Source organism: Hipposideros armiger, unplaced genomic scaffold, assembly GCF_001890085.2.
Source record: "Hipposideros armiger isolate ML-2016 unplaced genomic scaffold, ASM189008v1 scaffold_2510, whole genome shotgun sequence".
Taxonomy (NCBI): domain Eukaryota; kingdom Metazoa; phylum Chordata; class Mammalia; order Chiroptera; family Hipposideridae; genus Hipposideros; species Hipposideros armiger.
In genome coordinates this window covers 4,268-12,405 of record NW_017733835.1, presented here as the reverse complement: position 1 = coordinate 12,405, position 8,138 = coordinate 4,268, and the positions used below count along the sequence as shown (strand labels likewise).

Here is an 8,138-nt window from a genome sequence, read left to right as displayed (position 1 = left end):
CTCCTGTTCACGGAGCAGCCTGCCCATTGGAAGTTACCATGGTCCTAAGGACTGCTGGGCAGAGTCCCCACTTTATGACCTAGGACAGAAATGCGGGTCCTTTCATGGGTCTGAGCCTGATTCACACGTTCCAGTTTTGTTACCAAAACCTCTTTGATCATCTTGGGCTCCAGCTTGAGTACAAAGATGATGACCACTGTTGTAGAGGTGAACACAACCCCAGCACCACAAGGAGCTCCTGTCCATGGCGACATGTGATAAAATCTGTCCTCCACTCCCCAGTCTGATCCATCACTATGCTGTCCCCTGCCTGTGGCCAACACCTGCTCAGGTTTTGGCTTCTGCTGTCACTTGTGCTACTAAAACTAGAGGGCTTCGTGCTCTAAACACTATCTTTATGGGGTCAACGAAAATATCAAATTTGGAGATATCAGTCTCCCAATGCAATGACTTTTTTTTTCAGAAGCAAAATATCCCCATAGTCGCTGCTTGTGAATGACAAGAAGACAGACCAGTGGGTTTCTCCCAGGAGAACCAGGTGGCCCTGTGCACAGCCTCTTATATGGTCCTTGGTACCAGCTGGGGCTTTATTAATAGTTCCCTGAGCTCTAAAACCTTAAAAATACAGAGTTTCTCTCATGCACCTTATTGAGAGCTTTCAGGAGCCCCTGAATTCCCAGGTACTGGGCTATGTTCTCTTCACTGAGCAGCTCCGAACAGACTGATTATCAAGCAAGATGTCCAAATGGCAGATAAACATGTGAAAAGACGTTTCACATAATAGGTCTTCAGGGCACTACAGATTTCAACAATAAGATGCCACTAGGCTCCCACTAGAATGGCTCAAACTCAGTACACTGACCACATAGATGCTGCCCTCACTGTGGGGCAGGAGGGACCCCCATTCATGCTGCTGGAAATCAAATGTCGCGGCCACTTTTGAAGACACTTTGGCAGTTTCTTACAAAGCTAAACACATGCATATGATAAAATACAAAAACTGCACTCATAGGTATTTACCTAAATCAGTCATTGTGTCCTTACATGATTATGCACATAAAGTTTTTAGTTCCTTCATTCATGATTGTTAAAATCGAAAAGCAAAATACATGTCCTTCCACAGGTGAATGGATAAACAAACTCTCCTTCATCTACACAATAGAATGCTATGAACAACAAATGAAATGAGTGATCAGACCACAGAAAGACATGGAGGAACTAACACACATATTTCTAAGTGAAAGAAGCCGATGTGAAAAGGCTGGAACTGTGAGGGGTGCAGGATGGGAGTGCAGGAACTTGAGGGGTGCAGGATGGGGGAAGAAACAGGAGCCCTGAGGGGTGTAGGATGGGGGTGGGCAGGAGCCCTGAGCACCGAATTCATCCCAGTGTCACCATGTCTGCTGCATCCACCAGGGGTGCCGATGTTTCCCCAGTTCCTGAGCTGGGAGTCCTCACCCCCTGCCTCTTCCAGGTTTCCTGTGTCATCCTTGGGGTGAAGCCCTCCTCACTCCTATGGTCTCTTTTTCTCAGCGGGAGCCCTGGAATGGGTCCAAGCAAGGTCTTGCACAGCTTCCAGAAAGTGAAAGATTTATATAGAGACGTCCCAGTCTCATGGTCAGAGTGACATATGAGAAGTTTGAGGGGTCAGGCCTGGCTGGGGGCTCAGGAAGTAGAGTTTGAGGGCATCTCCTCTATTTCATGGGCTCCCCTTCTCAGCTTTTTCAATCAATGCACAGGTGATGCCTGAAGTGAATTCTGTAGGGCACCTGGATATCAACTGGGAGGATGGCCTCTCTATCCTCCCTGGGAACCGCGGCTGTCCTATCCTCACTGATCTCACTCCCTCTTGCAGGATCTTGGGCTGAGGTTGTGCTGATTCAGCCCCACTCTGTGTTGGGTCTCCAGGGAAGAAGGCCACCATTGCCTGTACCTACAACAGCAGGGACTCTGAAGACAGATACGTGCACTGGTACCAACAGTACCCAGGCAGTGACCATCACCATCATGATCTACACATATCATGACAAGAAAAGACTCTCTTAGCTTTCTGATGTGTTCTCTGGCTTCATCAACAGCTCCTCCAGCAGCGCCTACTTGAGCATCTCTGGGCTGCAGCCTAAGGGTGAGGCCAACTGCTACTGTCTGTCTTGATAACACAACTACAAACGCAATGCTCTCAGGGAAGTGAGACCAAAACTCCCCAGAGCTTCCCTGTCCTGGGTCTGCCCTCAGCCTGACCCCACCAGGGAGCATGCTCTTGCCTGTCTCCTGCTGGAATATTTGTGCTGAGATTGTAGGTTTAGGAGTCCCTCTATTGTCTTTCCAAATCCTCTCCTCCACAGCCCAAGTCTTTATGGATGATCTCCTATTTCCTTCACAATCACATCATGGAGGTGATATATTTCAGAATAGACTCTCTGAGCCTCAACACTGCTGACAATGGGACTGGGGACATTGCTTGGGGAGGGGACTGTTCTGTGTCTTTGGGACATTTGGAAACATCCTCTTCAATCTACACATCACATGGGAGTTTTGCCTTCTCTTTAAGTCAGGATACACAGAAACACCTCCAGACTTTTCTAAGTATTCCCTGCCGGGGGGTGGGGACACATCACCCCAATATGAGAACCACTGGGTTTAAAGGACATGTTCTCAGCTATTAGGGGGCCTTTGGCTTGAGTCCTGTTTATGCCATTCAGGTCAATGGAGACTAGATGTGTGCTCTCTCTGTGCTTCTGTGTTCCCATCTGTTAGACAAAACAGTTACATGGACTCACATGACATCACAGTGCCAAGGGCCCAATCACATTGACTCTCTCATCAACCAGAGGGCAGGATAGAGTTTTAAAACCAGACTATGTTTGCATTTAAAATTTTGGAATTGTATGCAAATCACATGAGTGTGTGTCAGCTGAATCTTTGTTTATTTTCTGAGGGACGATTTTTCAAGCATGGGATACAGAGATGGACAAAGATATAAGAAGGTCTGTAGTCTTGGATTCTGTGCTTCTGTATGGGTCCGAGAGAACAGACAAGAGCAGGAGGTGCATGTGAAGTGAATTCTGAGGACAGAAGACATGAGCAAATGAACTGCCTAGTGCAAGGTAGTTGTTTGTAGGTCTTCTCACATTACACGTAACTTGGAGTCTCTATGATCATCAGGTGTCACAGGACACTAAATACAGAGCTCACAATCCATCATGTGATCAATGAAATTTAATATTGAACTCCTCAGCCGAGCGTCCCATAGAGGTCCCTGTTGGGAAAACTCATGGAGGAAGAATGACAGGTTGGAAATCTTTGTGTGAAAAAGACAGGACTTTGCGCTGGGGACGTGAGTGATGGAAGCCATTGAATAATTGTCTGAAGATGGGTGTACTGGTCTGGGCTTCCTTCTACTCATATGTCATCCACGAACCTCATGGCTCCACACATAGGATGCCTTGTTCCTTCTTCATTCCTTCAATTGGTACAATAATTGATTAACAATTCGGGTGATTATAACACACATGCATTTAAGTGAGAATAGTTAAAATCCATACTTTTATGTGCAAGAGTTTGGGGCCATTACATGCACATTCATGCTAAAGCAGATACTGCTGAAGGGATATGGCGGGTAGATGTGTATCCACAGTCACTGAGGGAGTAGGATCAGAGATACAGAGGATATGAATTAAACAAAAGCAGCCCTATTGATGACGGTTGTTGTGGGATGATAGGGGCATGCAGATCTGTGAACTATTCTCTACAGTTTTGGTAATTTCAATATTGTCATATTTCATTCTCCACTCCTGTCATGATGGGTGTATATGCTGCTATTAAGAGCCCCTCAAATGTGCCCAGATGTGTGTTTTCACTGAGATCTCAAGTTTAAGGCCGTCTTCTTCCAGCAGACAGAGGAGGAGTTGGCTGGGAGGCTGAGAAGGGACAGGAATCCAGGCTGTTGAAGTAACAGGAACTTGAGGGAAGCTGGAGGCCTGAGGACAAGGGGAGGGGCTTGAGGTGGGTGTGGAGTGGGCGGGGCCAGGCCATGCAGGCTTCAGAAAAGAGCAGAGGAGGTGGGGTTTTATACAAACAATAGTGAGGACTCACTGAAGGGCTTTAAGCAGAGGCTGACCTTTCTGAGCTGAATGAGAAAGGTCCCTCTGAGTGTCTTGAGGAGAGAGAGCCTGAGGGAAGTGGGTGATCCTGGTCCCAGGAATTGACTGGACTGTCCTGTGAGTCTAGAAGTTTGGGGACCATTAGACCATTTGCACAGTTAAAGCAGAGTTGGTTACAGAGCACTGCGAGGGAGTGATGATTTCTTCATTCAACTGCCCAGACATTCACCACATCTGCAAACACATCACAATTTCACATTTAGCTTGTTACTAAAATAATACAATGAGTAAGGAAATATAGGTAGGGAAAATTTTGTTTAAAATATAAACAAATTTCAGTAAAAAAAAAACTACTGACAAGAAACATGTGACACAGATCAACAGAATGCTACAAACATAAAAAAATGGAGTCAATTCCTAAAATAAAGAAGCACACTACACTCTCCACTAGTAAATGTGAAGTCTATCAAAGTCATTATTATTATTTTTACTAATCACTAAATAAAATCTGATGTCTGTGAACACTATAAATGCATCACATGACTTGAAATGTTTGCTGCCTGGTCCTCCTGTGAATATGCCCCTGAATGTATTGCTGGAAAACTCCCTTTCTACATTATTTCCCTGACCGAACCCTATGAGCCCTTCAAACCGAATCAACTGTCGTGTCATCTATGAGGTTGGACAAGAAGCTAATTATGCATTTACTTTTGCAATATCTTCACTGGTGTTGAAACAATATTTACTTGTTTTTTAGGTACACTTTTTCACCTCCCCTGATGGAGTCTTGTCCTTGGGAGTGAAACGCTACATTAATCGCTACAATCACCAGAATCACAGTATCTGGGAACAAGACCATTCATGTGTGTGAATAGAGACAGTGACCTGCTGAGCTGCACAAATGAGCTGGGCTCTCAAGGCTTTTAGCCATGGGGAAGCCTGTGTCCTGTGACCAGCAGGAGAGGCTGTGCGATGGCGCTGTAGTCCCTACACAGCTGTCAATGAGGATCATTTACTGAAAGGAGCCTGGGCCTGGGGGCTGGGCCCTGTGCTCACTGATGGGGGCTCAGCAGCTGTGTCTTCTCATGCCTGGCAGAGTCCCCTGAGCAGGGACCTTTGTGTGGTCTCAGCAGGTGCTTCCTCCAAGGGCTCTAAAAAGAAAGACAGCAGCCTCTGTCCTCCTCAGCCTGAGGTGTGAGGTGAACTCTAGCACCAGGATTTAAGGAGGGGCTGAGCAGTCACTGGATGGACACAAATTTACATGAACATCCCCTTCTCTGGCAGAGGGTGGAGAAGAAAAGGGGGCCTGGGGCAGCCCAGCCCCACTGTGGGTCAGGGGCTGTGTGCACATGGCCTGCACCCCTGTCCTCCTCGTATTTCTCTCTCACTGCACAGGTGGGGACAGGCCTCTGGGAACAGGCCTTAGTTACCAATTTCAGTCCTTTCATGTTCAGTTTCCTAGAAAACTCTACCCTGGTCCCTGCCCCATGTCCCATTTGTGTCTGTGTTTGCAGGTTCCCTCTCCCAGCCTGTGCTGACTCAGGCCCCTCCCTCTCTGCATCTCTGGGAGCATCAGCCAGACTCACCTGCACCCTGAGCAGTGATGTTAATGTGCGCACCTATACCAAATTCTGGTTTCAGCAGAAGCCAGGGAGCCCACCCAGATGTCTCCTGGGGTTTCAATCAGACTCAGGTAAGTACCAGGGTTCTGGTGTCTCCAGATGCTTTTCTGGATCCAAAGACACCTTGGCCAATGCAGGACTTCTGCTCATCTCTGGGCTGCAGCCTGAGGACAAAGCTGACTAGTACTGTCAGATCTGGCCCAGTATTGTTGTCACAGTGACACACACAGATGGGGAAGTGAGACATATCCTCAGCCTGCTCAGGGTACTGGGCTATGACTCTCCTACAATTTGAAATAACTTGAATGTACACTAATTATAGTTGGATGTAGCTTCTAGATCAAAATGTCCTTTTGTCCAGGTTCTTATTTAACAGCTCTGAGCTGTCTGGAAAGTAAAATAATAACAAGAAACTTATGATGGTATGGAAAAGTTGCCTGGTGATCCAAGTTTTAAATATCAGAGTTTGTTAGACTGTCTATTTTTCTCTTTAAAAACCTTCCCTAGTTTTTTGTTGTTGTTGTTCAGATCTCAAGATCATCCCAGCAGATAGGCCGTCCTCCACAGCACAGACTCTGGTCTCCTAGGGATCAGAGCAGAGACCTTCTCATCCCTCCCAGGATCCTGAGCTCAGGGCTGGCTGAGGAGCCCAGTGTCCCAGGGATGAAGCACTAAGATGTGAGATGCTGGGTGAAGACACAGGCCCGAGAGGAGTTCCAGGCACAGAGCTGGCCTGCGACCCTCACTGGTACCTGAGACTTTCGTTGTGAAATCCGGGAGGTGGTGGTTAAGCAAGGGAGCGGAGGATTTGGGACCTAAGGGCAACACACCTCTTTGTGAAACATGAGAGAGTGACAGTGATTCTCTACCATTACTGGGAAATGTGAACCTGCTCCAGGCAAGGAAGTGAAGTGGGTCTCTGGATGAGATGCTCTTATAGCTGACACCACTCAGGACCATGGGAACGCCCGTGAGTGGGTTTCCTGAGACCACAGGCACTGGCTGTGTCCTCCTCTCCTCTGAGACCCAACTAGAGCTTCCTAACAATCCAAGATGAGGTGTGAGCTGTGGGACATCAGGTGCAGGAACTCCCCAATATGTGATTGGGTTGCTCCCCTCTGAGCTCTTGATGGACTCAGGTCAGAGGCCACTTTCTCCTGCACAGGGAGCAGCAGGCACATTGGGGTTACCATGGCAATCGTCCCAAGAGCTCCCAGGCAGATCATTTACCCACCTTGTGACCAAGGACAGAGGTGACTGACACTCAGGGGTGCTGCCCTCTTCTCTGGCTCCTGGTTTGTGTATGGCCTCCTTGACCACCTTTGGTCTCTAGACTGAGGAGGAGGCTGACTATCACTGTCACATGACTGAATAAACACACTGCCACAAAGAACTCCCATGCCACGGGGAAGAGTGGTAAATACCTGCCCTCTCTCTTCCATGACCCACCTTTGCCTTGTCCTTGATTATGACCAACATCTGCTGAGGTTTTGGCTTCTGCTGTCACATGGTCTCAAGTTATTGCCTTGGTATGTCTCTAGGGGTTAATGAAAATATCTGCTGTTATTACTGGCATTCCAATTGAAACAGAATGCCTTTGTGCCCACATACAGAGTATCCCTCAGAGTTGCTGGGTGTGGTGACAAGAGAAGTCCAGCATCTGTGACCTGGGTGACCCAGGTGCCCAGCCTGTCCCTGCTCCCAGCCTGGAATTTGCTCATTCTCTGAACAGAGATTACCCTCTGAGGAGCTCCTGATCCCCAGGTACTGGGAGACCCCTCCCCATTAAGGATGTGGCTCTCAGACCCACCATTTTCTCACTTTCTCCACTTTAACCCCATGACCGCTCATATTTTCCCTTTGTGGATCTTCGTTTGCAATGATATTGGATAAATATCAACTCTTTGGACCCTATAGCTCATAAATTCAACCCGCATTAAAACCACCGAGCTCTTCACAACTGAACTTTCTCAGGGCTAATGTGGGTTGGGGAACAGACATGAGGGTTTCTTAGGCCATGGATGGAGGAAGAACCTTTAAAAAGAGATGAGAGGTCATTTATAGTAATTTCTTTTCCATATTGTGTTGAGAAAAATTACAAAACTAGACAAAAATTGTTCATCAGAGTAGAAAAATAATATATATATATTTTTTTCAAGGACAAATTCAAGGGTAAAAGAGAACGCACAGAAGAAGTCTACAATAAAACATGTTTTTTCCCTAACACAATTATATTCTCTTGGCCAAGACATGGATAAAAAGCGAAGAAATGTGAAATGTGGACCTGGGAACAAAACAGGAACCCCTAATAAGAAATAAGTATATACATGTGTATGGGTCAGCCAAGTAGAACTATTATCAGGAGTGAACTAACAGGGTGTTTTGGGGGAACTTTAATCCTGGATCTTGGTAA

The 8,138-nt window shown here is 46.9% G+C and overlaps 1 long non-coding RNA gene across 6 annotated transcripts; it reads left to right on the top strand.

Moving 5' to 3' along the window:
* The first annotated feature begins 3,309 nt into the window (after nucleotides 1-3,309).
* On the top strand, nucleotides 3,310-8,132 carry LOC109378684 (uncharacterized). Of its 6 annotated transcripts, none has more exons than XR_002123042.1 (5): nucleotides 3,310-4,005; nucleotides 5,237-5,498; nucleotides 5,618-5,796; nucleotides 6,254-6,415; nucleotides 7,339-8,132. It is a non-coding gene; the product is annotated as an uncharacterized LOC109378684 (long non-coding RNA). The 6 variants fall into 6 exon arrangements; XR_002123043.1 differs by having other exon boundaries at nucleotides 5,234-5,498; XR_002123045.1 differs by lacking the exon at nucleotides 5,237-5,498 and having other exon boundaries at nucleotides 6,254-6,473.
* Nucleotides 8,133-8,138: the final 6 nt, after the last annotated feature.